The sequence below is a fragment of the Lathyrus oleraceus genome, chromosome 2 (assembly GCF_024323335.1).
Source record: "Lathyrus oleraceus cultivar Zhongwan6 chromosome 2, CAAS_Psat_ZW6_1.0, whole genome shotgun sequence".
Classification (NCBI taxonomy): Eukaryota; Viridiplantae; Streptophyta; class Magnoliopsida; order Fabales; family Fabaceae; genus Lathyrus; species Lathyrus oleraceus.
In genome coordinates, this window is record NC_066580.1 from 93,314,632 (window position 1) to 93,324,601 (window position 9,970).

Below are 9,970 nucleotides of genomic sequence, written 5' to 3' on the forward strand. Positions count from 1 at the left end.
ATAATTTTCGGGCCGGATCCTATAAGGGCCCGAATTTGCCTTTTATTATATTAGGCCTTTCACTATTATAGTAATCCTAATTATTAATTTTGATGATACAATATTACTTAGAAGATTCCATTGAGAGCTAATTCCCAAAGAGCTAATCTGTTGTATTCGAATTCCACTTTGAGGTTTTTATTAATTTCAGTTTAATTTCAATCTCTTTTCAATTCTTCCTATAAACTCATTTGCTTAATTCGATTACTTTCGCTTGCTTAATTCGATTGTTTCTTATAGGATAGAGTTGATTAAATTTGATTGTTTGTATGATCCTTAACTATAATCACGTTAGCGTAGCTTTTTCGTTATCGTGTTTGATTAAGTCGTGTTTGCTTAATTCGCGTCTGCTTAAATCCGTTTGCTTAATTCGTAAATTAGGAACATACATCATATAATACCAATTTGCACTTGTCAGTGGGTATTGTAATCGAATGGGATTGAATCCGCTAGGGAATTGAAATTATAAGAATCAATGATAAGTCGGAAATCGATACAATAGATTAGCTTATTTATCAATTTTGCATTTACCTTTAATCATCTTCGATTTAAGTTTTGAACCTTAAAACCCCATTTTTCTATTCGTTTGGTTATAACATTCAAGAGTCCTTGTGATACGATATTCGAGTGTCATTTCCGTTTTACTACACTTTTAAACTCGCTTTTGACCCGTATGCGACAGCGAATCAAATTGACGTCGTTCCCGGGGACTCTTGTAGATCTTAACCATTATTATAGTCTAATCATTATTATAGGTTTAGGTGTTATGTTTTAACATTTTTTTGCCCTAACTTTTTTGCGTACGGGTCTTTTTGCGGTTTAGGAAAAAAAATCTGTTTTTTTAGAAAATTGTCTCAAATTATTCTGATTCTTTGTCGATTTACTCGGAAAAAATCAAGGATTAAAAACATCTATTTAGGGACTAAATAGTGGAAGTCGTTCTAAAAATCTGAAATTCCCTATTTTTCTATTTTTTATGATTTATTTTCTGTTTTGGTAGTTTCCGAAAATTCCGCAAAAATTCTCAAAATTCTTAATTGACGTTATTAGATTAATTTTCGTGTTTTTGTATTTTTTATATTTTATTTTAATCGTTTTTTTCGTATTTCAATTGTTTTTACTTAATAGGGACATTGTCAGTATTTTTCTATTTGTTGTTGCATTGCTGAATTAGTTGTGTTTTCTCATTGTTTGTTGATTTTTTTTCTTTTCTATTGAGTTTAACATGGCTGACCAAAGAACCCTCAGAGAACTTGTTGCCCCTGATGTTAAGTATAATGCTTTATGTATTGAATTTCCTGTTGCTGTTGTACCTTTCTAATTGAAATATGGTTTAATACACTTGTTGCCAAGGTTTAATGGTTTTGCAAGTGAGGATCCGCATAGGCATCTAAAAGAATTTTAGATTGTGTGTTCTACATCATTGAGGACTCAAGGAATTACTGAAGATCATGTTAATCTTAGAGCATTTCCATTCTCACTACAATGTGCTACAAAAGATTGGTTATATTATCTTGAGCCAAATTCTATTACAAGTTGGAATAATATGAAGAAAATCTTCTTAGAAAGATTTTTCCCTACTTCAAGAGCTTCTTCAATCAGAAAAGAAATATGTGGTATTAGACAGGTTGACATGGAATCATTGGCTGAATATTGGGAGAGATTCAAGCAGTTAGTGTCGAGTTGTCCTCACCACCAGATTTCTAAACAATTACTAATACAATAATTTTATGAAAGATTTCTACCAATGGAAAGAAAGATTTTAGATGCTGCTAGTGGTGGAGCACTTGTTGATAAGACTCCAGTTGCTGCCAAATCATTGATTGAGAAGATGTCACTTAACTCCTAACAGTTCACAACAAGGGATAATTTTGTGGTCCAAGCAAAAGGTGTGAATGAGATTCAGGTTTCTTCTTCCAACAAAGCTCTAGAAACCAAAATTGATGAACTTACCTCTTTAGTGAAACAATTGATGTTACCCCTTCCACCACCACCACCATATAACCCTCCATAAGTAACCACCTTTTCACCTTCTGAACCTTCACTAGAGGAACTTGTCAAGCAAATGGTTGTAAACAGTCTCCAATTTCAGCAGCAAACAGATTATAATATTCAGACTTTGCAAACACAAATTGGATAACTTGCCACTTCAATGAGTGTCATGCAACAATCTCAAGGATCAAACCCACTACATGCTCAAACAGTAGTTAATCCAAAAGGCTCTAATGTGAGTGCAATTTCCTTGAGATCCGAAAAAGTTACAGAACCAGCCCCAGAAAAAAATAAAAACATTGTTAGTGTAACACCTGAAAATAAACCTGAACCTTCTATTGTTGTTGAGGTTGAACAAAAGTATGTATCACCAATCCCTTTCCCACAAAGAGTACTGAAAAATAAGAAGATTGACGAGGAAGAGCATTATGTTTTTCAAATCGAGTTGCTTTCTGAAGTTGTTGATGAAGCTTATTCTGATTTGTTTTCAGCTTATTTTCTAACTTTATCTGGTTTTGATGATATTTACTCATGTGATGATTGTACTAACACTAACCTTTGTGCTGTTTGTGTTGAGATTGATGTTGCCCTGCAGGGTGAAAGTGTAAACGAAGTTGTTTATGTAGCTGAAGCTCTTGACATCCCGGCTGCCCCAAACATACCATCCATTGAACAACCACATTCTGTAGAGCCTAAACCACTTCCCAAGGATTCATATTATTCATCAAAGCTTCAACTTAAGCAGAAACCTAAGAAGGAAATTGGATGGACCTTGGCTGGCACTCGTGATATTAGCCATTCCATATGTACACATAGGATCTCACTTAAAGATGAAATAAAAGTAGTAAGGCAGCCCTGTAATCCTTTGATTCTTGATATTGTGAAAAAGGAGATTACTTTCACGCGCCCATTCAACACTTTTACTTATCAAAGATTCTTCTTTGATCCTGGAATACAAGGCGAATGCACTAATCAAAATTGCAAGGTCAATGGACACTATCCAAAGCTACTACATGAGAATTCGACTTTGGAAGAAGAGACTGTAGAAGAACTCTCTTTGAGAAAGGCTGCTTATGCAATCACTTATCCGCCTTGACTCCTCGAGTGTGTTCTTTCCTTTCTCTCACTCTTATTTTATATTTATGCTCTTTCATTGAGAACAATGTATGTTTTAAGTGTGGGGGAGAGAATCATTTATTTGTTTTGTTTTCTTTATTTTGTCTCTGTTTTGGTTTTGGTTTGCTTTCTTAAAAAAAATTGCATGTTTTTTCCTTTGGTTTTTGAGTTACAATTATGAGTATTTTTCTTAGTTCTCTTGACTAAAGTCTTGTGGTGTGATATGAAAAATTTGTTGTGCATTTTTAGTATGATAGGTGGAACTAAACTCTAAATTGTACATCATTTGTGGTAGATCAATTAACCTTGTGAGATTTTGAGTCTTATATGGATAACATACAAAAATTCATCTCTTTCTTTCTTGTGTGATTTACTCATGTCTGTTAGTCTCTAGAACTTGAATTGACTCTTGTTGATGTTGTTGTTTACTTGTGCACACTAATATAATAAAGGCAGTTTTGTTTTTTGATTTTTTAGCCAGTTAGTCAAAAAGCCAACCCTGAAATAATATCATCCCTTGTTTGAAACCCCCTTTAGCCTATTATCCTTTTTTTGTTTAAAACTCATTACAAGCTGAGAAGTGAAAAACAATGTTATCACCCTATTCAAAGGTTTGAAGGAGTCTTGTTTGGAGTTGTGTGGGGTTGAATAACTATGTTTGTAATGTTTCAGAAGTTGGCAGAAAAAGAAAAGAAAAAAAAAGGAATGAAGAAATAGAAGGATAAGGGGAAGAAAAAATAGAAGGATAAGAGGGAAAAAAAAGGAATTATGTTTGTAATATTTCAATACATGTCAATACACACTCCTTCAAAAAAAAGAGGAAGGAAAAGAGAAAATAATTGCTATAGAGTTGTTCAAGTGAATGAAATATTTTGTAAATTCAACTCCCGCAGTTTCTTTCAAGTCTCTTTTATCTCTTTGAATTTTAGCCTAGTACCCCTTAGGATTTATCTCACCCTTATCTTGGTCACGTTACAACCAAATAAAAGTTTTTTTGATCTTTATGTGCACGTATTTCAACTGTGGATGTTAGAATCCTTTCAAGCTTATGATAGTACTAATTTTCATGTTGTACTTTGAGTGTAAACAGTTAATTCAAACACTTAAGTTGAGTGAATAATATCCTGTGAGGATGTTACTGTTGTTGATGTACTCTTTGGTAAGCTATTTTCCTATCTGCTTTGAATGTCACAAAAAGTTGCTTACTAACACCATATTCTTGAAGCTTGGACTTAGAACTTTGTTTGCACCTTGTATCTTGATAACCTTTGGAATTGCATGTTTTGTTTGTTCTTATTTTTCTGTTTTGAGTTTTGAATTTATAATTTTGCTCGGAGTGCAAAAGTTCAAGTGTGAGGGAATTTGATCAGTGCATTTTGATGCACGTTCTTCTATAATTGTACTTAGGCATTTCCTTAGTTTATTTTACTTATTTTACTATTTTATTATGTTTTTAGATTTAAGTTTATTTTTTGTTTTATTTTATTTTCGTACTTTATTTTCAGCATAAACAGTTATTTGATACCTTATCACTATGCAGATCATAACTTGAGCTATAAAAGTCGGATTAACACGTTCTAATATGCGTTGGAAAGCTAAGAATAAAATCTAAAAGTTTCATGTTGAAGTCAAAATCATATTCAGAGTGAAGAACGGCCAAATAATTCGTTGAAGTTCCAGAGTTAATTAAAATAGTTAGTTTGGGCCAGTTTTTGTAATTTTCGGGCCGGATCCTATAAGGGCCCGAATTTGCCTTTTATTATATTAGGTCTTTCACTATTATAATAATCCTAATTATGAATTTTGATGATACAATATTGCTTAGAAGATTCCATTAAGAGCTAATTCTCAAAGAGCTGATCTGTCGTATTCGAATTCCACTTTGAGGTTTTTATTAATTTCAGTTTAATTTCAATCTCTTTTCAATTCTTCCTATAAACTCGTTTGCTTAATTCGATTACTTTCGTTTGCTTACTTCGATTGTTTCTTATAGGATAGAGTTTATTAAATTTGATTATTTGTATGATCCTTAACTATAATCACGTTAGCGTAGCTTTTTCGTTATCGTGTTTGATTAAGTCGTGTTTGCTAAATTCGTGTCTGCTTAAATCCGTTTGCTTAATTCAGAAATTAGGAACATACATCATATAATACTAATTTGCGCTTGTTAGTGGGTATTGTAATCGAATGGGATTGAATCCGCTAGGGAATTGAAATTATAAGAATCAGTGATAAGTCAGAAATCGATACAATAGATTAGCTTATTTATCAATTTTGCCTTTACCTTTAATCATCTTCGATTTAAGTTTTGAACCTTAAAAACCCCTTCTTTTTATTCTTTTGGTTATAACATTCAAGAGTCCTTGTGATACGATATTCGAGTGTCGCTTCCGGTTTACTACACTTTTAAACTCGTTTTTGACCCGTGTGCGACAGCGGATCACTCATCCTTAACTCTCTCTCTCTCTCTCTCTCTCTCTCTCTCTCTCTCTCTCTCTCTCTCTCTCTCTCTCTCTCTCTCTCTCTCTCTCTCTCTCTCTCTCTCTCTCTCTCCACATCCAAATTTACTCATTGCAAATTTCACCAATCTTGTGTTTTGTTTGTTCTAACAGTCATAAGCCTCGGTCAAATCTACTTTTATAGTGAAATATCCTTTTTTTTTCTTGTCATTTTACTCATAATATGAACCATCTCTTGCAAAACTAGGATATTTTCATGAATGCATCTCTCGGGAACAAATTCAGTTCGAAACCGAGAAACTAATTTCAGAATAACATCTCTCAGTTTTTCCACAATAATCCTAGTGAAATATTTGTAAACATAATTAAACAAGGATATGGGACGAAATTGAGACACAAACTAATGTTGATTCACCATTGTGATGGTACTAGGAGTTGTACAAATTTTACGCATAAATTCACACACATTTTTGCCAACTATGCTCCAAGATTTTTGATAAAACATTGTTGGATAACCGTCAAGACTCCGTGCTTTCCACGAGTTCATACTAAAAACAGCATGTTACACTTTTTCATCAGTCACCTGCGCATCCAACTTCTGAATCTCCTCATCCTCCAATCTAGGGAATGTAACTTTCTTCTGGTACCATAATCCCAAGTTATTGGTCATGGTGAACAAATTCTTATAGGATTTGTTTACCAACTGTCTAAGTTTCATGTTCTCCTCTACCCACTGCTCTTGATTATCCTTGAGCACGATGATGTTATTTCGACGCCTTCTACTCACCATTTTGATGTGATAATATCTTGTATTACAGTCCCCATCAACTAACCACTTCACACGAGATCGTTGAAACCATATAAATTTTTCTCTCTTGAGAATATCATGTAACTCGATTTGAAGCCCTTGTTCAAGTTTCTTTAATCATGCATGATTGTTTCCTCCATGCGTGCAACGTAGAATTCCCCCCAGTCTAACCATAATCTCCTTCTTCTTAGTGACTACTTGTTCAAAAGTGTGATATTTCCATTTTTTAAATTCTCCTTGAATCTGTTCAAGATCTTCAAGATTATGACATATATTAACATCCATATTCCATGTATCTCGAACCAATGCATCATATGATTCATTAAGAGTCTAGGAACTTTCAAATTTAAATAGGCAAGGGGCAACCATTGAAGGGTCTGCAGGTGGAACAATCAGTATAGGGTGGTGATTTGAGAAACTAATCCAATTTAATACTTTGACATATGCATCTAGGAAACAAAATTATTACCAGGATAAATTCAACAACGGCAAACAAGAGAACCACACTCTTGGAAATAAATAGTTGAATACTAGTAAAACTAAACCTCACGAGTGTATTTCACTCATAAAAGCACTAAGACAACCTTTGGTAAAAGAGAATAAAAGAGAGAGAGATAGGTTATAATAAGAAATCGATTATTACGATGCACCCTCATTATACAGAAGAAAATGAATCTCAAAAAGGAAAATGATCCATGGACTTTTTAACGCTTATAATCAATTATGCATATCACATAATCAATTGTGTAGTTCAAATTTAGAAAGTTTTCAAATTGTATGTCACTAATCTATTATAAGCCCTAATAATTCATTATGAGGCATTAGAAAATAGATAATCGACTAACCCTAATTGCTAATCGATTATCTAGTGTAATCATCACTCATAAAGAATTATTTGAGCTAGTAATTAATTAGTTGCTTCCGTAAAGGAACATTTAGTGAGTGTTTGAGAGTTACCTTAGTAACTTTTGAGTTCTGGTGACACTTTTACAATACTCTGGTAACTTAGTCACTGTGTAAGTCATGATCGACAATGCGAGCTTTCATACTTTATTTCTTTCATAACTTTGAAGCTTCAAGCTCTTTACTATATCATCTTTGACTTCATCACTTCTCATAAAGCTTGAACCTTCTCCCTGATGAGGCTTGAGATAACTACGGGATAAATGTCAGCATCAGCGACAATTGAAAAGATATCATCTAGGGCCACCATGATCAATGAACAAGATTTCACAAAATATCAAAGTCATCATCAAAACCATCATGATCAATCAATGAATCAAAATATCAATTATAATACCTGCAAATACATAAATCCACATGAACTTGAATGCATGTGAAGAATATTTGCAAGAAAAACTCATTTACTCTTCATTTTAGTATGAAGAAGGTTAAGATGATGATGTGATTCTGAAACCTTTCCCCTTGCATTAACTTTTATTCTTTAAATGTGAATATATATCTGCTTTAATCATAGTTTATAATGAATTAGCAATTTCTTTAAATTTCAATTACCCTTAATTTTACTTTTAATATCAGATAATCCTTTAAAAATGACTTGTGTACTCTTATATTGTAAAATACTCACTTTAATCTTACCTTTTAAGTCTTCAATTTATATAAGATAGTTGAATCATAAATTATAATTTAAGTTGAGATATCACATATAATATATAATTTGCAATTGAATTTGTTTTACACACCTAGCAATTAAAAGAAACAAATTTATGAAATTGAGAAGATTTGAGTTGTTATGGGGAGAGAAGTGGCCTAAATATTCTAATAACGATTGTTAAGTATGATTGAGAATTTTTAAAGGTTTGCAAAATCAAGATAAATTTTGTTGTAGAGGTGGTCACGCACCATATTACTCCTATATATTTGGCGGTGTATACTAAATGCTTCATTAATTTAATATGACGAGGCCGACAATAAATATGGATCAAAACTGTATAAGTGTTAATCCATTTGATAATTAGGAAACAAGAATCAACATTAATAATTACAATGAATGAAAATAATTACAATAAAAATAAAATAAATTGATGGTGACTTTTTTATCTTATATTCTTGACCAATAACCCGTCCTCGCAAGATTGGAGTGGCATAAAAAAATTTGTTTCTTAAATAGTTATGACTGGTTTTTGAGAAGGGTTTTGTTAGACAATCCGCGAATTTATCTGTAGTGATAATATGTTGTACTAAGTTTCAAACAAAATGAATATCAATGAAGATATGTTTCATACGGATATGATATACTTTTGAGTGAGATACATAGCAATGAGATTGTCATATAGGATGGAAGGTGTTGAAGAAGAATGTATATATAGGGGTGGCAATTGGATCCATTTAGAGAAAATCCATCCAATTCATCCATCAAAAAATTTATCCAATCCATCCACTACATAAAAAATTAAGTTAGGATTGATCCAATCCATCCATTTATAAGCATGGATTATCCAATCCATCCAACACATTTTATTGATCCAATGGATTTTTTTATCTAATTTTAAAAAAATAATTTTTTTCAAATATTAATTTTCTTTTTAAATAAAAAATATTTTTTTTTCGAAAAAAATCTTTTTTTTTGAAAAATAAAAATAAATTTATTTTTTTCGAAAAAAAATATTTTTTTTGAAAATACAAAAAATCGTTTTTTTTTCAAAAATTTAAAAATAATTTTGAAAAATACCAAATTTTGATTTTATTTTCGAAAAATTTATTTTTTTACGAATATAAAAAAATATTTTTTTTCGAAAAAAAAAACAATTTTTAAATTATTTTTTTCGAAAATACAAAAAAATATTTTTTTTGAAAAAAACTGATATTGTTTTATTAAAAAAAAAAATAAGTGATTTTTTTCGAAAAAGAAAAATTTTAAAGGAAAAAGAAATGGATGGATGGATATCCATCCACTAAAAGTATGATAATGGATGGATTGGATGGATTTTTATTCTTAATGGATGGATTGGATTGGATATTTTTAAAAAACTTTTAGTGGATTGTTAATGGATAATGGATTGTTTTGATCCATCCATTAACGATCCAATCCATATCCATCCAATCCATCCATTTTGTCACCCCTAGGTATATATAATTCAAGTAGTAGAGATTTAAGCCAACATAGTTTTATTACAGTGTTGGCTAAAGCTTTATATTCAACTTCTGTAGAGGATCATGTCACGAACTCGTTGTTAGGAGGATTTCCATGGGATGAGATTAGAGCCAAAATAAATAAGGTGAGATGAGATAGAGGTATAGTCATCTTTATTTCCTGCCCAGTCAACATTATTATATGGTGTGAGAGTGAAAGTTGTTGGTTTTTGAAGAAGAAGACCATGGAAGATGGTTCCTTTGAGATACCGCATAACACACTTGAGAGATGTGAGATGTGTTGTTGTAATTATACATAATTTAACTTATATATTCTCAGTGTAATTATTAATATTGTTAGAATTTCAAAAGGTTAAATTTTCACTTTTATACATGAATATGATAATGTGTGATAATTATGTGAATTTCTTTTTTTTAAAATAAATAATGCATATATAAAGAT